The 23877-nt window shown below is 37.7% G+C and overlaps 1 long non-coding RNA gene across 1 annotated transcript in view; it reads right to left on the bottom strand.

Moving 5' to 3' along the window:
• Positions 1-23877, bottom strand: part of LOC309548594 — a 293007-nt gene that overhangs the window by 133355 nt on the left and 135775 nt on the right. The window contains exon 3 of the long non-coding RNA XR_014224996.1: positions 22461-22519. This is a non-coding gene — a long non-coding RNA (uncharacterized lncRNA). The remainder of the gene's footprint in view (positions 1-22460; positions 22520-23877) is intronic.

The raw sequence follows: 23877 nt of genomic DNA, 5'->3' as shown, positions 1-23877 counted from the left end.
TGGAGAGAATTCAAATTTTGCTGTACACCTTGATCCTCCTGTGAAACAAATATTGTGTCAAAGATTTACTTTTGCCATCAATGGGCAGAGTAACACTGTGAGGTCCCATACGTATCATTTGTAATTTGCAATTTTTTTGGAATTTTCCACCTTTGGTTATGAGAGACTTTGTTTTTTTCAATAAAAGGTCCCTTTTTTTCCAATTCTTTAAAGGTTATCATTAGGAGTTGACACAACAAAAAGTTTCTTTCACATTACAATTAGGGTAAATAAAGCAACAGTCATGTGGATATACACAAAGTAATACCCAACAATACTTGTGTTGAACATCAAACACCACAGCATATTCCCATAAAAGGGGGTAAAACCTCAAGAGCATAGAAAGTCTGATGATTTCCAACTTATTTTATAATTTTGTTGGTCAAAATGCAGATAAATTAGTAAAGTTAAAAAAAGAAAAGTTATGGGGGAAAGGTTTCACAGACGTTGAGAGTGAAAAGATAAAAGAAAAAGGGGGGAGGGTAAAGTAGGGAGGATAGGGAGAGTGTCCAAGGGTGGTCCGCCATGGAATGGCAGAACATAGAGAAAGAAAGTAGCATTTCAGAATTGCTATTGTTAGGTTTTATTTTTTTAAAACACTGCACTCCAGTCAAAACTGTAAGCTAAACACAAAGAGGTGTCCTGCTTACCTGCTCAGCATTTCAGTTTTCATCAAAATGCTAATTTCACGCCAAAAACAAAGCCAACCCTAACACCAACCCTTGATTCTAACCCTATATTTATAAAGCCATTTAATCATTGGGTAAATGCTGACATGGTGATCATGTGGCTTTGTTGCTAAACATAGGTTTAGGGTTCGTGTTATGGTTACGGTTTCTCTATTCCCCAATATCTAACGTAATGTTCCCAGTTAGCATTGGGGCCATTTTTGGCACAAAAAAGCAGATCAAAGATCTTTGAAAGGAGCTTCTTTGACCTTCAAGAGATATTGAAAGACCATTGCACCTTTAAAAACCACCCAAACTACTGTAATTTACCCTTCCCTATTTATTGCACTTAGTTAACAATGGTGAAATTTCACCAAAATGTTCCGTCCGCAGGTAAAATTTCAGCAAGTTGGAAAATCACTTTAGATTCACCCACAAATGTGTAATGTGAGGGTAATCCATTCAATTTACCATATAACCAATCGGTCAGGAAGGCTCTCACGCTACATAAAAGCTGGTAAATTGAGAGGAATTGTACAATCAGATTGTTGTGTGTGGCTGGTTTCAAGAAAAAGTGTCTGCTTTGTTTTTCATTATCTTCAGCATAATGTTAAGGACAATTTTTAAGAACCAAATACATTTTCCAAAATCTACCGATGAGCTATTTGCTACGCAATACACTGCAAAAAGGTCTCATGATTCAGCAAAACTTTTTTATATAACATTACAATCTAATTCTCTAAATTATTCTCTTAAAAACGTAACTAGACGTATAATGATAAACCAGTGCAGCGCTATCCTATTTTTATTCAACAATCAATTACCATCTAATATCAATATATAAAATAATAGGTAAATAACCAAATCAAAATACTGTGTCACAGTATGATACAATAACCATAAAAAAATTAAATAAAAAGAAAGCGCGATCATAGTTTATCTATTTATTATCTATTTATTAAGGGTGTATAAAAACAAGTAAAAAGATTGCTCTCAGAAGATAGGAGGGGGTTAAAAGGCACATCGTATATCCCAGCTCACTGGTCTAAGAGATCTAATGGAGGTCCATTGGGAGCAGGGAAAAGGGTCGGTAGCTCTCACTGGTGGGGACGATGTCCGGGTGTAAGGCTGGCCTGGCTTTTGTCCCGTTGCCAGATAGACCTCATGATTACATAGTTGACAATCTGTAAAGGTGATCAGTTTGGAGTTACATTGGGTGGCCAGTGAGCACCTTTGAGTGAAAAATTTAAAGAGGAAGTGCGTTGTTAATATTCTTGGATTGGGACTGATTCGGTATTACTGGTTATTCCATCACAGTGTTTTGTGTGATGTTTTCCATGTTTGTGTATATATAAATATCTGATGCACATTTATTGTATACACTGATATGAAATGTATTATATTTTTATGGTTATTGTATCATATTTTGATTTGGTTATTCACCTATTTATTTATATATAAGTAGATCCTGGTCCCTATAATGGGCTGTCCATAATTATTTTAATTTTACTAAGAAAATAAATAGGGAAATGTATTGTTTTAAGTGCACATCATTTCAAGCTCTAAGCACATAACATTGGTTGCTATCTTCTGCAGGCAACAAGCCTTGAACCCTTTCATGTTATTTTAAAACCTCACCCTTCCCCTTCTCATGACTCTACTGATTAGTAAAGCCACCTGTCATAATGATGGTCCAGTAGGTTCCTGTGGGTTTCACACCAATGTCCTCTGCATTTAAAAAAAAAAAACAAAAAAAAAAAACAGACAAGGTGAAATTCCACATAAGATAGCAATGAGCCTGACATTTTGCCATTTTATTCAGTGAAAATGTACATTTTGGTAGTTCTGCATATTTATTGGAGAGTTTCATCACTCATTTATTTGTATTGGGACATCTTTGTATTTGTATTTCTTTGTTTTTTGGACATCTGTGAAAATATTCTACTTAGACCCCTTCATTTTATGTAAGCGTTGACAGTCTTTGTCCTAAAATTTGCTTTTACTATCCTAGACTGACATTCTAAACCATTTTAACCACTTTACCAAAGGAGGATTTTGCTGTCTTACGTCCAGGCCACTTTTTGCGATTCTGCGCTGTGCGACTTTAACTGACAATTGCGCGGTCGTGCGACACCGTACCCAAACGAAATTTACGTCCTTTTTTTAACCACAAATAGAGCTCTCTTTTGGTGGTATTTGATCACCTGTGAGATTTTTACTTTTTGCGCTATAAACAAAAAAAAGCGTTTATTTTGAAAAAATAACAATATTTTTAAAATTTTTTTATATGAAATTCCTCCCAAAAAATATGTAAAAATCAAATTTTTTTTTAATTTTTGGCCAATTTGTTTTCTGCTACATATGTTTGGTAAAAAAAATCACAATAAGCGTATTTTGATTGGTTTGCGCAAAAGTTATTGCGTTTACTAACTAAGGGAAAGATTTCTGTCATTTTTGTTTTTTTTCTTATTAACGAGTAATGGCGGCGATCTGCGATTTTTTTTGCGGGACTGCGACATTGCGACGGACAGATCGGACCCTTGGCTGACATTTTTGACACTTTTGGGGGTACCAGTGACATTACTGCAGTAATCAGTGCTATATATATGCACTGTTACTGTAAAAATTACGCTGGCAGGGAAGGGGTTAATTTTATTGGAGAGGGAGGGGTTAATGTATGCCTGGTGCTTACTAACGTGTGGGGGGGGGGAGGTGACTGAGTGAGCCAGGGACAGAGCGGATGTTCAGCTATGCTGAACACTCCGATCTGTCACTCCCTGTCACTTAGGAGATCCGCCCGCTCTGTTTACACAGGCGGGCGGATCTCCAAACTAGATTCCCCAACGATCGGGGAAGAGCGGTGGCGATCGCCGCCGCTCCTCCCCTGGCCCGACTCCCGATGTGAATGAAAACAGCGGGAGCGTGCCTCCGGCGGCACGCGAGCGCCGCCTACAGGGGGAGGAGTCCAGAGACGTAGGTCTACGTCCCTGGACGATAACGAGCCACTGTGCCGCAGTAGCAGCACAGTGGCCAGAGGTAAAGTGGTTAAACTATTTGAAGTTGGAAAGCTAGAGAAAGTTTTTTCTTTTTCCAATTTTTGCCGATCACCATTATAACTTTCCATATCAGGCTTCTATTTGTTGCAGAAAATCCAATTGAAATCTAGTAGCAAAACAGAGAAAGCAAGGAGGCCAAAGGAAAAACAATTATTTGAAAGATCTTTAGAAATAGGTCTCCTGACTGTAATTTCCAAGCAATGCATTCAAAGTCTACTAGTTCGCAGAGAACTTTAATAGGGTAATAAAAAACTTTTCCTAGATACGGTGTAAGATTTATTTCTTGTTGGGGAAAAGATCATCGCTGTTTCGGATAGTGTAAAGCTACTCTCTAATACTATTTAAACAATAGAGCCTACTACTCTGTTAACAAACTCAATACGATTTTTTTTCCTAAGGGAATGGAGAGTCTGTTGTATTATAGTATCTAACAGAAGCTATTAAAGTGGTTGTAAAGCCTAAACATGTTTTATCTTAATGCATTCCTTTTATTAAGGTAAACAATGTTTCAGTATGTGTATTGCCTCCTCAGCCCCCTATACTTACCTGAGCCCAATTTTGCTCCAGCGCTTTGCCCGTCTGCAGTGGATCTCCCCTCTTCTCCTTGCTTTAACAGGCTGCTGTCAGTCAAATCCTGTGATGTGGGAGTGGGGGGCAGAGCCAAGCCACACTGTCTGTGTCAATAGACGCAGGCAGCATGGCTCAGGGGTGAGCCCAGAGATGTGCCACAATACAAAGCTGCTTTCTATGGTTGCACACCGAGAAGAGAAGGAGCCAAGACTACTGGATTAGGGCTGCTCTGTGCAATATCACTGCACAGAGTAGGTAATTATATGTTTGTTATCTTAAAACAACACTACATTTCACTTATAATGCTGTCTGTAAAATATCTCCACTATACTGACTTAGTAGCCCCCATAATACATAACCGTTGCTTATTATTATTATTATTATATAGGATGTATTTAGTGCCAACAGTTTACGCAGCACTTTACAACTTGAGGGTAGACAGTACGAATACAATACACTTTAATACAGTAGGAATCAGAGGGCCCTGCTTGTTAAAGCTTATAATCTAAGACTCATAGATATTTAGGTTCTGCTCGACCAAGGGCTCTTTGTTGCACAGAAGACCCAATTGACATTTATTTTTAAAATATAAGAGGTTATCGAGGTTAATTATGAATATAACAGAAGAACATTAAAAAATCACCAAAGAAAAATTATTAAGAGAAAGAATACATGGATTATTTATTCCAACACAAAGTCCACAACTATATATTTGTCCCTATATTTTATTATGATGGACAAACAAACACGCTCTAGCTTTAAAGATATAATATATATATATATATATATATATATATATATATATATATATAGTGTATACAAAGAACACCCCAACACTTCTGACACAGAGATGTTATGCTCACCCTGAGAGCCTCCAGCAAGAAAACACTGAGCGGCAGCAGAAATGGCATCACCAAATACCACTCAAAAACCTCCTTAGTGGTTAGAGGCAGCAGCACCTTAGATCTCACACTGAAGATTTAGACCTCATGCACAGGGTACATTTTTAAATATGCTGCTAGGATAGTCTAGAGCATTTTTTTCCCCCCCTGCCTCTAAACACCCCTCCATGTTAGCCAATGTGTCCATGCACACATGTTCTTTTAGCAGTGTTTATTGGCAGGAGCTTTTAGAGGCTTTTAGAGGCAGTAAAAAAAAAACACTGCCAGTGCATCCAGGAGCAGCAGAGGTTGGATAGAAAATCGCTTGACGCTACTAAAAACTGCTAAACACACTTAAACACTAGTGATTGCAAATTAATTCATTTCAATGGCAAGAATAAATTATTTATTTTTCCCAACAAAATATATTAAGGCCCAAGAGCTTGACGCCTGTAAAAGCTCCTATAAGCTTGTAAAATCTTTAGACCCTTTTACAAGCATCAGGCATTTTTTCTGCAAAAACTCTGCTGGCCTCTAGGAGAGTTAAATAAACGTCCTGTGTGCATGAGGCCTTACAGCTATGAGGAGGTGGGGAAAGGAGTGCCTAGGCACCCTCACAGAACTGCACTGCTATTTTTCAGGCTCAATTTCAGACAAAAGGTATATACTTCAGGTTACTACTTAGGCACAATTAACATTCTAGATGATACTACATTTTGACAAAAAAACGACATATTTTAATTTCCGGCCAACTTTAAAACCCTGTGGAAGTCTTATATATAATTAAATGTCTTCCTGCCCTTTGTTGATTTTTCCACCTTCAACAGCAACATTTTGAACCTTGGAGATCCACTACTATTTTACTTGTGTTTCGACATCCACCCCCCTTTTGGGTTATTGCTAGAATTGTATGGATCCTGATTCTAACCAATTGCAAAGCTCAAGCTGTGGCTCCACTGGGGGGAAGGGAGGGGGCAAAAATGCTTCAGAAAGACCGCTGCTCACACACATAGCAGTGGTCCTTTCTGCAGCCTGCCACCCGAGTCTGACGTCTTTTTGCTGCTGTTGGAGATAAAACATTAACAAAGGACAATAAGACATTTAATATTTTATGTTTGCCAACAACTTCAATGTATTTATGGAATTAAACAAGACTTTAGTTAGAGCTTTAATGCTATGTATTCATGTTATGCAAACACTTTTATTTTTACCTTTAGAGCCATACAACTCTATACCCCTTTCATTATTTTCTGTTAGTCATTTCTTTTGATAAAATGTCTTTTTGATTGGCCATGTCACTACTCAGTAAAGTCAGAGCAGAACCATGAGTGGAGTGTAGCAAATCAAATGTATTTTAATATGGATTTCCAACAAAAATAGAGCCTGTTCCACAACTCTGTTGTATACAATAGCAAACCCTTGCGCTGCTGCCATTTTTTGGACCAGCAGTCCATGGAGCTGTGTTTTGGTCCCTCTAGAACAGTCATGTTAAATTGATGTTTTTTGCCTGCATGTGGTCCTCTTACTCATTCCTGGCAACCTTTGGCCAGTTTAGTAGTTTAACCCAAATAAAGCTTCAATGCTGTTTTTTTTTTTTCAGCTGTGCCCCAATATCTAATTTTCACCAGCAGGCGGTGCTGTATGTGAAATTTGTAACTAGTAATTTCACATAGAGCACCACCGCCAGGGGAAGGCAGGACATTTCTGTGTTACCACATGAAGAACTACCAAACAGAGGATTTCGGTTTCCCCTTTAAAAGTTGAAGTGGTCAATAGGAAACATTTTTTGCAGATAAACAACAAAGTGAAACAAGCACATGATCTCAGGAAGGAAACTTTGTGTGAAATGAGCTGAGATGTAATTGCTATGTGCTGAAATAGTGATTTAATCTAAACACTTCTGGAGGTCAGGAAAGACTTGTTTATTATTGTGAAAAAATTTCTCTGAAGCGACTGAATGGGGGGTTTTGTGTTATTTTTATTTCCTCTGGATGGCCACAAAGTGGTAACCTAAGATGAGATCATTATAAAGTTGGAAATGATTTCGCTAACAATTAAGGCATGGTTACGGTTTCTAAATTCATGGTCTGCTCTTCCCCCAGCTTTTATTTGTCTGCACAAAGAGCCAACTCTGGGTACAATGCTATGTGAAGTGCTTCAGAGGTACGACTCGAGGACTCTGGGAAATTTCAAGGCAGCTGTATTCACTTGAAGATGGGGGGTACAGTACTACCTAACAAGCTGGATGAATGATTTCATTTTGTATAAAGAGAAACTGGAGGCAACAATAAAAATCAATGAATTGCCAATTCCATCCAGGGAAGTTTGCAACTATGCTTGAAGGAGAAAGTCAGCTTGGTTTGATTTTAATGTAAGGTTTACATATCCCAGTGCAACTGGATTCAGTAGTCTGGTGCTCAGGACACAGCAACAATACAAAGCCAATCAGAAAATGAGGATGCTAAAAGCAACCCAGAGAGATTAACTATTATCAGTTAAACTGCAGAAAAAAAAAAAATGCAAGGATAAAGCGACACTTAAAAAAAATTTAAGAAGCACCCTGTAATACTATTTACCTGTTCCACCACTTATGCCTCTGGTATACACTACCTTTCAGAGCTAAACTGGACACACTTAAGACATAATGGGTGATGGGTAGAACCACCTGCAGTGGTGGGTTGCAAGCATCAGACACGTTTTGAAGTGTTGGATGCCAAAGATTGTTTTGCTGGTAAAGGTCTGCAAGATTGCAAGACCAAACATAAGGGAGGGGTATTTTTTTTATTTTTTAGCTGTTACAATGAGAAACTTTTTGTTTTCTCAGTAAGCTCCAAATTTTAAATATTCTTGATTGACTAAAGTATACCCTTAAGGGTGTTTTCACTTAAGCGTTGCAATCACTCACATCAGTTTGAACTCTATTCGTGTTATCAGCCAAGTGTTGGTTTAAAGTGGTTGTAAACTCTCCATCACAACTTCTGCTCATTGCAATCCTAATTTTTAAAGCTATTGATCGCTGGCTGTCAAAATCTCCTTACTTGTTTAATCTTCTTGCAATCTGTCTTGCAATGTTTGATTATGTCAGGGGCGCATGCGCTTCCTGTCCTTAGATTCACGGCATGCTCTGTGTGCCTTCTCCCCATTGACATTGTGCCGTGTATGTGAGTTCCGCTCTCAGCTAAACCTAAATCTAAACCCTAAATGGAGGACATTTTGTTTGCTGAAGTACTGTGCATCATTGTAAAAAATGGAGGAGAATCTGCACTCGGACAGCAAAATCACAATAAGGATCAATGAAGATCAAATGAACCAATATGTGAAGGCAGCCAACTAAAATAGTGGATTACAGACTAAGTAAGCATATAAAAAGATGTAGTAGTGCCAAACACCAAATGATAAAACCAATATGTTATCAATGCGGAGTGTCCACAGAAAGTCCCAATAGTCCAAAAAGATGGAGAGATAGTGGAGACCAATTCCCAACTTCCGACTGTGTAGATGAAAAAAGCCAACACCCAGACGTGGAGTAACACCAACTGCTTACCAGATGTTAATGGATATAAGGCGGTGAAACAGACTCAAATAGGTCATCAATCTAGGGATAGATCAAACCATGTAGTCTCATCAGCTCCAATATGTCAAAAGGTCATGGTAACAGGGCGGTGAAATAGGCTTGGATCAAACCACCAGGCAAAACGTATGGTCACAACAACTCCAGCTCACCGGCTTCTCCGGGTGATGCCAGCACAGCAGCTCCCACCTCGTTAACTATTACTATGTTTTTTTTTATGCTCTTTTCACCTTGTTTTATTCATTTTTATATTTCAGTACTGCTAATCTCCAGCCCTTTTCAACCACTTCCTGTTTGCAACTACTCATTCCAGCACCAGCAGCACATCATTGCTCTGAACTGGCCCTCTGATGATGATGGTGGACCATGCATGATTGTGACAGGATGACAATGTATGAGTTGTCGCTCCATATCAGAAAGTGCCTCTACCAGGACCTTTTGAAGCAATATCACCAAATGTCTTTTATCGAAAGCTGCAGATTTAAAAAGATTAAAAACAGCTTTTGAAACTACACTGCCATGTCACAGCTTACAGGAAAATTTAGTGATTAGGGTTTATATGTACTTTAAGGTTTCTGCAAAATTTATTTAAATTAAACGTTGTTTTACAAATGTAAATTTGAAAGTTTGGTCTATAGAGGAGGTTCCCTTGAGCCTCCCTTTATTTCAGAATAAAATTACAGCAATTTAAACCTTTAGTAAGTAATTCTGGCAAAAATCTAAAATCTCCTTATACTGTCAGTTGAGCAACCGGACATTAGGAACATTTTGTACATGCCTTCCAGGACCAATGAAGTTGTATGTTGATAGAAGCTGCAGGGAGGCAACACCTGCAACTTAGCATGAAGGTCCCAATGAATCGATTTCCCTTTCCTGATGAACTTTAAACCTCCTAAAACAATGTTGTTTTTTTACCTATCATTTTTGTTCATAATGTATTAGTACCATATTAGCTTAAAATGCAACAAATCAAGAATGAAAATGGATTCCAGTTTATTAAATGTTGCACATCAGAAGTTTAAAATCCTAATGTTCTCTTCCAAAAGCAAAAACTCTTGCGAAACAGACATCTGATCCAGCAGAACCCCCACCATACTGCCTACCTTACCTAAAAATAGCAATTGAATACCTATCTGAGAAATAGAATGGCCTCTTCTTTATCCAAAGCCTTCCCTGCATCCTAATAGGGAATTGCACCAAGGCACAGGTAAGAATTTTGATGGTATTTTATAGTTTCCTATGATCACAGTAGTCAGTAAAGTTCCTACTTTAGGTCCACTTTAAGATGACCATTATTATTACTGGCAGATGTGATGTGCAGATACAATTTGGCTGATTCATGGATTTCTTTGGTCATTTTCTGCATGTCCAGAAACCTCTGTCCCCAGGTTATTATGGTAAAGAATCAAATTAAAGCTGCAATTTCCCCCAGGATCAATTGGCCAGGGGGTGGCATACTATGGTGATTGTCTTGGACATGAGAATCATTTCCTGATGCGAAAAAAGCAGCATGTGGACACTTTCATTAGGAGTTCACAAACGTTACACATTCACAGTAGAATTAACAGCAGAATACAGGCATACAGTCTACCAGACTCACTCTACAGTTAAAATCTCACCTTTGGGTGGAATAACCCTTTAACTTTAAAAATTTTAAGAAGAATCGGTTAAAACTGTGGGCTAAGTAAAAAACCGCTTAAAACCACTTTAAGCTTTCAGATGATGAGTTAAATAAGCAATCATAGAGATTTAAACTAACAAAAAAAAAAGGCCTTTCAAGGAAGTTCCACTAAACCAAAACCATATAATATAGCCAATCCGAAACATGGAAAAAGCTGAAAAAATAAAGCTGGTTCTAATGATGTGTATTTTTATGTAAACACTATAATCATTATTAGAAATAATCTCCACATCAAAAAAACTCAGCATGAACTGCTCACTTACATTGAGAAATTGAGTAGAAAGATCTTAGCAGAAGTTAACATTTAGAAACAGTTTTATAAATAAGGTATTTTTATTTCTTCCCCTATCCTGTCCATGAAAAATACAAACATTACGGAAATCAAGATTGCTTTCAGTTATAGCGGTTGTATGAAGTTCTGGAAAGAAAACAGTTTTCTGCTGATTTTACAGTGGAGGCTGAAATCGGAGATAGAAGATCAGATATTCCCTGCCCTGGGGCTTCAGGTCTTTCTTAAAGGGGAACTATAGTCCTTTAATGTTTTTAAGATGTACAAATGGAAAAATATCAGCTTGAAGGAGAACCCAATTATCTGTTATAGTTTTGGATAGAGTAAAGAAGAAATATAATTTTATTGCTGTCTATGTTCCCATTGGAGTGATTACTTTTCACTTCTTGTCTTAACATTGTTTGTGGGAGGGGAAATCATTCCCAGCAATGCAAAAACCTTTTAGTAGAGTGGTGAAAGGCTATAACCTCTGCCAGGTTTTAATTGCTGTCTGTCTGCTTGTTGGAGTTTTACCTTCACTTGCTCTCTTAGTGACAATGTTGTAACCTGCACAGATAGTGAGGGGAAATCTCTCCAACATCAAGCAATAATCAACAAAATTCTACACAAGACAGAAATAAAACCTTTTGAGGTTGAATACTAAAACTGGAGAGAGCAAAATCTGGTGCAGCTGTGCTTGGTAGCCAATCAGCTTCTAACTTTAGCTTGTTCAATTAAGCTTTGACGGAAAAACCTGGAAGCTGATTGGTTTCTATGCAGAACCGCACCAGATTTTGCACTCTCTAGTTTTAGTAAATCAATTTGTCTCTTTATTTTGCTAGTCCAAAAAAAATACCTGAAATGTTAAAAATCTTGACCACCTAGCTTCCTGCCTATGCTAAGAACCTTTGCTGCACTGAAATCCCAAGCAGTGCAGTCACCCCTGTCCAGTTCTTGTTTGCTAGACTACAGAACAACCCCTCCTTTTCTCTATTAGGGGCTGAAAACACTACTTGATATTTCAGTACAGCAGAGGTAGCAGTTCAGTACTGTGGCAACAGTTAATCTTATTTTCCTCTGTTGCAAATAATCAGTTTCAGCGTTTGTAAAGAGGTCACTCTTCCCGCTGACCATCTTTGCAAAGGGGAACTAAACTGACACGCTATATAATAGGTATTCCTGGTACAGACTACCAATTTAAGGCATTGCATTGACCACTGATATAAGTGATCACTACATTGACTACTAATGTATGGGGGCACAACACTGACCACCAATCTAAGGGGGAACTACAGTGACCACTAATGTATTGAGGTACTACAGTGACCACTAATGGAAGAAGAAACTACCTGACCACTAATGTAAGGGAGGCTACTTTGACTACTAATATAGGGGGAACTACACTGACCACCAATGTAAGCAGGAACTTTACTGATCACTAATGCAAGGGGAAACTACACTGACTACTAATGTAAGGGGGCACAACACTGACCACTAATGTAAGGGGGGAACTACAGTGACCAATAAATTAAGTGGGTACAACACTGACCACTACTGTAAACGGGAACTATGCTGACCACAAATGTAAGGCACACTACACTAGCCACTATTGTAAGGGAGAACTACAGTGACCACAGATTTAAGGGGGGGGAACTACACTGATCCAATGCAAGAGGGCACTACCCCAACCACCAACGTAAGGGAAGAATTTTCCACCGATCAACAATGTTAATGGACACTACAATTTGCACTCTATTTCTTTTTTTCATTACTTTTTTTTTCAAAATATTTTTTTTTTCTATAGGGCAAGAGGTGTAAAAATGACCCACACCAGGTGTTATGTACACCCAGTTAAGTATTCCACCCTTCTTTCTTCTATTTATTTACACAGTATCTCACAAAAGTGAGTACAACCCTCACATTTTTGTAAATATTTTATTATATCTTTTCATGTGACAACACTGAAGAAATGACACTTTGCTACAATGTAAAGTAGTGAGTGTACAGCTTGTGTAAATTTGCTGTCCCCTCAAAATAACTCAACACACAGCCATTAATGTCTAAACTGCTGGCAACAAAAGTGAGTATACTCCTAAGTGAAAATGTCCAAATTGGGCCCATTTAGCCATTTTCCTTCCCTGGTGTCATGTGACTCTGTAGTGTTACAAGGTCTCAGGTGTGAATAGGGAGTGGGTGTGTTAAATTTGGTGTTATCACTCTCACTCTCTCATACTGACCCCTGGAAGTTCAACATGGCACCTAATGGCAAAGTACAAGAGAAATGGCCGCACACCAGGCAATAGCTCATGATGAAAGGCTTTATTGAACAAGGATGCAAGGTACAGCAAAATGGATGGTAGACCTGTTTCACACGACTCACAGCGTGCTTGTTCACATGGTAGTGAACAAGCACGCTGTGAGTCGTGTGAAACATGTCTACCATCCATTTTGCTGTACCTTGCATCCTTGTTCAATCAAGCCTTTCATCGTGAGCTATTGCCTGGTGTGCGGCTTTTCTCTTGTATCCTGTCTGCGGTGGTGATCCGAGGTCCTGCACCCAAGGCTGGCTGTGAAGTTCCAAACTGCCTGAGCGGTGTACATCTCTTTCTCTGTACCTAATGGCAAAGAACTCTCTAAGGATCTGAAAAAAAAAAATTGTTGCTCTACATAAAGATGGCCTAGGCTACAAGAAGATTTCCAAGACCCTGAAACTGAGCTGCAGCATGGTGGCCAAGACCATACAGTGGTTTAACAGGACAAGTTTCCTCTGAATAGGCCTCGCCATGGTCGGCCAAAGAAGTTGAGTGCACGTGCTTAGTGTCATATCCAGAAGTTGTCTTTGGGAAATAGATATATGAGTGCTGCCAGCATTGCTGCAGAGATTGAAGGGGTGGGGGGCAGCCTGTCAGTGCTCAGACCATACACAGCACACTGCATCAAATTGGTCTGCATGGCTGTCCTCCCAGAATGAAGCCTCTTCTAAAGATGATGCACAAGAAAGTCTGCAAAAAGTTTGCTAAACACAAGCAGACTAAGGGCATGGATTACTGGAGCCATGTCCTGTGGTCTAATGAGACCAAGATAAACTTAATGGTTCAGATGTGTCAAACATGTGTGGCGGCAACCAAGTGAGGAGTGCAAAGCCAAGTGTCTCTTGCCAATAGTCAAGCATGGTGGTGGAAGTGTCATGGTGTGCGGCTGCATGAGTGCTGCCGGCACTGGGGAGCTACAGGGAACCATGAATGCCAACATGTACTATGACATACTGAAGCAGAGCATGATCCCCTCCCTTCGGGAGTGGGCTGCAGGGAAGTATTTCAACATGATAATGACCCCAAACACACTTCTCCAAGACGACCACTGCTTTGCTAAAGAAGCTAATGAGTGGACTGCCCAATCATGTCTCCAGACCTAACCCCTATTGAGCATCTGTGGGGCATCCTCAAATGGAAGGTGGAGGAGCGCAAGGTCTCTAACTTCCACCAACTCATCATGGAGGGGTGGAAGAGGACTCCAGTGGCAACCTCTGGTGAACTCCATGCCCAAGAGGGTTAAGGCAGTGCTGGAAAATAATGGTGGCCACACAAAATATTGACACTTTGGGCCCAGTTTGGACATTTTGACTTAGGGGTGTACTCACTTTTGTTGCCAGCGGTTTAGACATTAATGGCTGTGTGTGAAGTTATTTTGAGGGGACAGAAAATTTACAATGTTATACAAGCTGTACACTCACTACTTTACATTGTAGCAAAGTGTCATTTCTTCAGTGTTATCACATGAAAATATACAATAAAATATTTACAAAAATGTAAGAGTGTACTCCCTTTTGTGAGATACTGTATATTTACAACTTTTTAACCATACTTATGTACTGCAAGGGTAGATCTATAGCAACTTTCTGGAAGTAAAAGTTCTCCAATATATTTGTTCTCTGGATTTAATTAAGCAACCTTGTCACATTATCTCTTTCCTACCGTTTGATGCGATCATAGGAATAGGTATGGTGAATTTCCCACTGAGCTCATGGATGGCTGCAGAGGTAGGAAGTCTTTACCCTTTCATCCCCTGCTCCTTTTAACTTTGTGCACAAAGCAGACGTATTCATCAGTGTTAAGTATTTCAAACATGATCTTATTTAAAGTAGAATTAAATCCTTATTGGATGACAATTATTTTGCTGATGCACTGTGTACCATAAACAAATGCCATTTTAAAAAATTGTCGTAAAAAATTAAATACTTACTTTCCATTTTATGGAATGTACATGTTATACACGTCCTGTGTACTTTAATGATGTTATTTTGGGTGTGTATAGCATGTCCAGTGTCCTCAACTGCTTGAACATTGGGAATCAAATCTATCACTTTTCTTTACTATTATAAAAATAGCTAATTACACCTTTGTTACAGGACAGTTACCCAGGGTACTTTCCCCCTTTAAGAAAAAGAAAGGGTTGATTCCATATTTTAGAGAACAGATGGGGCAGAGATAACTGGTGGACAATCCTTTGGGCCTGAGTGACCCTGAGGGATAAACTCTTAAACTCTCTGGCCAACACGGTAAAAAGTTTGGGTCTACCACTGCACATACCCTATTGCCTATGTGTTACTAATTACATTGCAGGAAATAGACCTGAGTGAGGTGGCAGGAAAGAGGATGTGGCAGAATCTAGGGATCGGATTGTAAAGAACAACCCAGTGTGCAGTGTTAAACTTAGCAGCAGTTATTACAATTAAATAACGTTGAGAATACACACGGTAATCTCAATGACCAGCCTAATAATAATACGTCATTACTACCACCAGATAGACACTGGACATGCTACACATGCCCAAAATAACATCATTAAAGTACACAGAACGTGTATAACATGTCCAGTCCATCTCCTCCTCTTCTGCATCCTCCACTCTCAATTGCTGGCAATTATAGGCTCTAAAAGTGAAGCCAGAAGTTACTGTGCACATACAGCAGCTCTAGCAGCTGCTGCTGTAAAAAAAAAAAAAAAATAACCATTTATCAACATTTATTAACACCATTCAGATGTGAAACAAAGAGATATAGTAACATTGTTATGTTTGTACGGTATCTACACTATTTCTTTCATCTACAGATCAAAGAGATAAGTTTTGATCTGTGAATGATGTCAGTAAAAACAACATGAAAAGTAAAAGAAAAATAAGGTTGATTTTTTTTAATGAAATAAAAAGAAATGTATATTTAACCCCTTATTAACTCTTAGTTTACTCTAATCAGCCAAAATGATTCCTTTTCCCCTTCAATCAAAAAATACTTTTCAAGTATTTTTTGTCATGTTGTCATCCTTTCCTGTGCACTCTTAAGATGATGCAGCAGTTGTAATGCATCATGCACTGGTGCATCCTGCCATAGTCAACTTTCTTAAACTATAATGTTCAGCTACAATAAGGGCAGGCACAGCTCTGAAGGAAGTTCCTACAAAGAGTCCACAGAATATGCACAGCTCTGAATAACGTAAGGGAAAAACCGTATCTATTTTTTTTTCATAACATAAAAGAATTATGCTCTCTTTTTTACTTACAGTAACCTATGAAACTAACAATTTATGTCTGGGTGTTTAATTCTACATAAAGTGAATCTGTTTCCAGACAAAGGACATAAAAGTATTTACATATTCTTAGCAAGCAGTAAAAGAATTTTAGACAAACACTCCATGGCCTCTATTACTGCAGGAACTATTGAGAAATTCATCCTCAAAGCTAAAGCACTGAAATCTAAGCTTCTCTCACCTTTCTCTGGCAGCAGTGACTTGGCAGCCTACCAGCCTTCTAAAGTAAGCAAATAGTAGCTGCTCTAAGCTGGTAGAAATTGACTAAAACTAGAACATATCTGCTTACATGACCCGCACTCCCGAGGCCTTGTCTCCCTTCTCTATTCCAGGCTCTCGGACTCCCCTGACCGGACTCTACCCGCCTACGCCAATAAGTGGGAACAAGACTTGTCATTGCACCTAGACTATGTAGACTGGTCCAACATTTGGCAAGCGACTAAGGCAGCCTCCCAGAATATTGTGGCTTCTGAAACTAACTACAAGGTCCTAATGCGTTGGTACCTAGTACCCGCTCGCATAGCAAAATTTCTGGCATCCTACCCCTCGACTTGTTTTCGAGGTTGCATAAACGCAGGCACCCACTTACACATATGGTGGACGTGCCCTAAAGTACAAGAATTCTGGGAGGCTGTCTTCCACATCCTTTCCACTCTGATGGATACGTCCATCCTCCCAGACCCTTCTCTGGCCCTTCTGAATATGAAACCGGACAAAGTCTCCAAATCCAGACAAAAACTGTTCCTACAGGTAACCACTGCAGCCAAACAGACTATAGCGAAGGCCTGGAAATCCCCACACTTACCCATACCTGAGGTAAAGCACAGGATCACTAAGGCGATGATTCATGCCAAAATAGAAGCAGAGCTGCTGGACAAGGTGGATAAATATAACAGGATTTGGCAACCTTGGGTTGATCATTTCCTCCCACCTGATTTTGATTCCTCTCTTTTGTTGCCATGATACTCCTCCTTCAGCTTCCTTATGTTACTTATCTGATGCCAGTGCTCTACCCCCCGGCGACGCCCCTCCTACCTTTTCTCTCTCCGTTCCCCCTGCTTCTCTCTTTTCCTCCCTCCCTCCCTCTTTCTTTCTCCCTCTTTCCTCTCTTCCCCTTTACGTGCACTCATGTGTTTACTAAATGCGTCCTAGACGTGATGTGCCTCAATGGCATGGTTATGCTTTTGAACTCACCACAATTCCTGTCTACGTTTTTCAATCTGAATATGTAACCCCTGTTTTTACCACTATAGTTGTTGGCTTCACTTTTGTCGCTCTCTTTTCTCAATAATATTTTACTTTGTATGTATATGAGTCTCGGAGCCGCCTCTATCTACGTAATAGCGGGCGGGAGGTCGCATCGCCCGGCGCGGGCACAGCTTGTTCCCTTTACGGGGTTCCTGTGTGCCGGCGACGACAGCCCCACCTCCTCTCATCCTGGTTACTTGAGGCTTGCTTTTGCAACCGCCTGTATTTACAGTTGGGTTTTGTATTTGTGGTTTCTGTAACACTATGTTAATCTGCACATTGTTGTATTTATTCTTCTGTTCATTGTTCTTCTGACGCTTCTCTTCACCTGTAAACCTTAATAAAACGTTTGAACAAGAAATTGACTAAAACTGGATTTCAGAGTCTCGTTTTGTGGAGGTTGTGTGTTCCTTGCTCCTGCATGCACAAAGGTATTGGTTATTTCTTGTGGCTCTGGCAGCAGATGAGGACCTTATGGAAGAACAGAGGAGGTAAATACAGTCTGCCTTTAATGCTAGCTATACAATATACTTGTTACTTTGCCTACTATTGATATTAAACCCCAACTCCCTGAATTACGCAAAATGTTTACCTTGCAGTGCCCCCCCCCCCAACCCACATTGCAAAGGTTTAATTTTTGTAAAGTCTAGGGGACTAAAGTGTAATACCTCATACCTCACTCTGGCAGGCTCCCTCTATCTGTATGCCCAGTCCCCAGAAACCTCTTCTTTAAGATGCAGCTACAAATATTCCAGCTTGCCAATGGATATGGGAAGGAGTTTGGGTGAATCAGGTTTGATAGGGTAAAAGTGCACCAATTTTAGGTACGGGTGTATCTTTTTCATTTGCATATACATTTTGTGTCCAAATGTTTTGTGGACACCTGTTGGTCATCCCATTCCAAAATCAGACCCCCTCCCTTTGTGGCTATCCAATTTTTGAGTTTTTGGAGTGTATCTGCAGGAATTTGTTGCAATTTAGGCAATGGATCATTTTTGAGGTCAACTGATGTTGGACCAGAAGACCTGGCTCGTGCTGTTCCAATCCATTCCAAAGGTTTTTGGGGTTTTTATTCAGGGCTTTTTGCAGACCACATGACTTCCTCTACACCAAACTCATCAAATCATACCTTTATGATTGGATTTGACCACCCAAACTTAATTATTTTGAGGGGTGTCCACATTTAGCCATAAAGGGTAGATACTATATCTGAAAAACATGTATGAAAATCTGAAAAAAGTCTTAATCCCCATAACTCTCTTAGAGCACACATAGCAAGCACTATCATAAAAGCACTGTAAAGTGGACCTGTCAATATAATTTAACTAAGAGGCATCTGAAAACTGCCAGATCTTTGCAAAAAAAAAAAAAAAGTGAAATGCTACTGTCAATCATATGACATCATCATGCAGGTCACCAGGTTTTTGGTAATGAGAGAGATTGCTGTGGATAGTTAAAAAATTATCTAAACCACTGATTTTGCTCACTAAATTATGATTGCTTCCCATTACATTTGAACACAGTTTACTTTCAAAATAATTCATGCTGAAACTCCTTCTGAAATACAGATGAGAGGAATTAATCTCAGTATCCTTTACTCGAGTAAAATTTTGTGAATTACTTAAAAGTCTCTAATAGCATTGAATAGATTGCACTTCAGAATGTTAACTGATCCAGGTTATCACTCACTGGTAGAATAATTATTACCTTCAATATTTGTAAGGTTGTCCTTCCATGCTGAATGGCCACCAGACTATTTATACATTGGATAACCTCACAGACTAAAAGTGTCTCAGGGACCTATTAGGACAGAATATGGACTATCTCAGGGACTTACTACAATCTTCTAATCTAAATGCTTTAGGTCACCCCCCCCCCCCAAAAAAAAGTGAACTTTGCACAGAGTTAAGGACGATCTCCACCCCACACATAGTAGCACTTGGACATCGTAGTAGGTTGCTTGTGCACTAAGTATTGAATTAGGGATAGCAGGGGTAGTGTCATGTGTGCTCCATATCCAAAAGAACAGGGCTCTTCTCTAAATTTGGTAAAGTGGTTTGATTCAAGGGTATTTTGCTAAACTAAAATTTACTGTAAGTTTAATATAAAGTAATTATTACAAGGAAAAATATGCTGCAATGGACCTTTTTATATCTTTTTTATTTGGCCTACAGTGGTCAATATAATAAAATAATAGATTGTACTTACAAACTACTAAAAGAAGATACAGTAAAGCCATGCACAGAGAAAAAAGTAAACAGGGACTTGCTTTAAACATGATTGGATAACTAATTGTGCAAACGTTTTCAATTTTTTTGGTAAACCAGATACAATAAAAAAAGTTAATTAATTATGAAACTAAAAATTAAATAGGACTGATTTATTTGAAGCAAGTTAAGTTTTAACAATGGTTAGGCTTATTAAACCTCATCAAAACAATCAAGGTATTTTTTTTCAAATCATATGGAATCATATATTAGACAGTAATAGATAGACAATTGTGATTACTGATTGACAGCAATAAATATAATTTTGCTCCAAATATTTGACTTTGGGGATTTGAGGTTTTCAGAAAAATGTCTCATATCTGTTGTTTTGGATTCTCCATTGTTCAAATACAGTGTATATATATATATATATATATATATATATATATATATATATATATATATATATATATGTATATATAATTTTATGTCTATAACATGTACACACAACTGTAGAAATTGTATATATTTCAACAGCATTTCAAAACGAGAAGCTCTGCAAAACACAAATTTAAAATCTTAAAGTGGATTTCAGATGTTTTGTCTCAGGAGATGACGATTCCTCGATGGCTCAAGTGTGCTCCAAGGAAAGCTAGAAGGTTGTACAGTTAACTCCCAGGGTGTCATTCTAAACCATACAACCTACTACCTCAACCTGGATGCACACATTTTCCAATGCAGTCTTCATTTCTTCAGCATCTCACTTATTTTTGATGCCTCCCTTTATTAAAATCACTATCAAGAATTGCACATTACGAATACAATAGTTCCTACTTATTGTCTGCTGACAAATAGAAAACAAACGATACCAATTATACACCGTAAACTATGTTCCGATGCTACAATAAAAGCTGAAGAGATCTTGCTTGACATTTTTAAATAACACAGCCAGCCATAAAAACTACCGTTTTCTAACAGGCCTTCGTAATAAAAAAAAATCTGGAAAAGTTGTTCGGAAACAGAGAACAGCACAAAAAACAAACTATAAGTACATGCAAATGTAAGCATCTTTACAATACTCACCATTTTTGGATGCAATAAGCATCTCTAATAGTATGGTTTAGTTTACCAGAAAGGTGTCTGTACAAGCAGAGATAGATATATTAAGTAACTTTTATATACTCTAAAATTAACTCTAAAAACTGAATATAAAACAAAACTTCTACTGTGTTAAATTGGCTAAATGATTAAACAGAGCAACGTCTCAGAACCTCAATCACACAGACCCACAGAAACGAGCTTGAGCAGAACAATTCACCACAAGATCGGATCTACGGGTTCATGTTCTTGGGCAATAAAACTGTACCCTATTCATCTGATATACAATACTAAAAAGTGCTTTCAGGTTTCATTAATATACTACTAGAAATTAAATAAATCAGCCTTTTCATTTTGTTTGTTGTGTCAACAGTAAGATATAAAGGTCTATAAATTGGTTATATTAGAAAAGAATATAAATGGCAATGTATATACAATAAAAATAATTCATTAGATTGAGTTTTTTCTCAGGAAAAAAAAAGTCTTATATTAATTTGGCTTTGACGGTAATTAAATCTTTTTTTCAAATGCTACATGTTAATAAACAGCATTGTAATGACAAAAATTAGCAAATACATTGTGTATATGCCGCCCCTCCCATGCCTTAAGTCTCATAATTTGACCATGTGGAAATACACATATACAGATAATTAAAAAATCTATTTTGTTCATAGATGTATACACCATTTTGTAGCATGTACCATTTCCTTTTTTTAAATATTTAAATTAAAAAAATATTGTGTTGCAATAAACATAGAAAGCTTCAAAAGCATGATAAGTTTTGTCCTACACTTTTACAAAATAATAATTAAAAAAAAATGCACACACAAATATAAGCGCGATTATTTCAATACAAAGAGCATGTCAGCTTTACAGTCAAGGCCCAAAACTACTATTCTAAGTACGCTGACAGAACCGAAGCATAAATCTAAGATCCAATAAAATAAACAATACATCATTTAGGCTGAGAAAAAAACTGTTTTATTGCATTTTATACTAAAGCTTTTATTTTTATGTTTTGATGTATAGCTAATTTAATTCAAAGCTCTTTTTGCTATGCAGGTTTGCTGTAAAGCAGAAATTCAAACATATTACTATCAACTTTACTAACAGCTGATTTAGGCCTCATCAGACAACAGATATAAAGAAAACCTCAGTTGGCAATGTATATTTTATATAGCCTTATATACATCTAATAAGCCACAATGTACCACAACTCTTAAAAAAAATATATCTTTTTTATCAATCTTTTTTTTCAGCCGCACATGAACAAATACCCCAGTTGTTAAGATTTTTTTTTTTGCCATTAACTTACAGTAGGATATTTCAGCTTTAATATCGCAGTGATAATAATCACTTTTATTACAACAAATCCTCATATTTTAGGATTTATTTATTTTGATTAAAAAAAGGTGAACACAAAAAATGTATGTTTTTTTTTTTTTAAGAATTGTTGTTCAGTATGCAACACCTTGGTAGAGTTTTTTTTTACAAGTCATTAATGTTACCGATTTACACTTTAAAACTACCTACAGCAAATGGGAGACTATTTCCAGTATATTTGCATGAGTGTAATAGATGCTTTATTACCTTTGCTGGTGCCCTGAAATCTTGACATATTCTTTTTTTCCAATTTCCTGGCATGTTTGCTGAAAAAGGAATAAAGTGTTGAAATGTTATGGTGCACGTTAAAATAAAAAAAAAAAAAAAAAATTAAAAACACATATTTTATTAGTGTTTTTTCCTTATTGAAATAGTCTGAACGGCACTTTCCCGGTACAGGGATAAGTATTACAAATCTGTATATAAATACATAGTGATAAAATAGTAATTGAAAAAAATATATTAAACATGTAACTTGAACACACCCAGCTAAAGGAGGCCAGAGAATGGCACATATGGATATTCATGTAACTGTATCCTCATATGCCCTCACACACTCAAGCAAAAGAATACAGTAAGAAAGCCTTCTTTACCCTTCTATGCTTGCCAATGGACATTAAAAATGTAGATTTCTAATTATTTAGGAAAAGAATTCACTTTTCCATGTCAAGAAGGACAGTTTCTCATATAGTAAACATAAAGTCCTTTCTAAGCGTTTCTATATTAGAGCCACTAAGCTGCACTTTTATTTCACTCGGTTATTACTTTTCATAAATTGCTTCAATTATTAACAAATAAATTCTCTAATATCTATATAATGGAACAAACTGACACACTTCACATACATGTCTGCCTTTAATATCATTTGACTGAATCAATTTATTGCATTTTTTAAAATTAATTTACGTAAAGCAATAAAATGTGTTTATACACTTTTTTCATAAAGTGTTCAAAAAGGGAAAGAAGAGAAAAAATGCATTTTAGTAAACTATTATGCCACGATAAAACAAACAAACTTTTTAAGCCAAACAACACATGAATTACCATAATTAATATTCAAACAAGTTTAGGAAATGTGGTAAGCAGACATTTAAAAGAAATGACACCTGCAGCATGAGAAAATTAAAATGAAAAAAAATAAAAATAAAAAAAATATATATATATACCTGTAGTTATGCAAGGGAATAGCCTTACTGCCACTTCAGCGGAATTTAAATTAGATGACTTTGAAAAGTTTGCCTTTTGTCTAATTAGAATTAAAAAAAAAAGTGTAGGGAGGCTGTATAACTGAATCGTGACATTTCCATTAACTCAGGCTTCCTTTCTATCCAGTTACTCCTTAAGGAGGACCTTGGTGCATTTTTTTTTTTTTTTAACTTCAGTTCTTCTCAGGATTCCAAGCACAAAGCACTGCACAAAATCAGCACCAATCCATGCCGCAACATTTTGCACGGCAGTGGAGGTGGGAAAACTCTGAAAATACATGAAGACCGCTTGCTTTTTTGTAAATAGGGTGGGCAAAGATCTTTCACAGCAAGGGGGTCACAGAGGCAGGTTTCCAGTATGCTTCACTGCTGAGCAATGAGCTCATGATGAATGCTGTCACCCCATTTGCCTGACTCAA

Source organism: Pelophylax lessonae, assembly GCF_965119305.1.
Source record: "Pelophylax lessonae genome assembly, chromosome: 2".
NCBI classification, from domain to species: domain Eukaryota; kingdom Metazoa; phylum Chordata; class Amphibia; order Anura; family Ranidae; genus Pelophylax; species Pelophylax lessonae.
The sequence above is the reverse complement of the archived record's forward strand: the minus strand, read 5'-3'. Positions and strand labels throughout refer to the sequence as shown.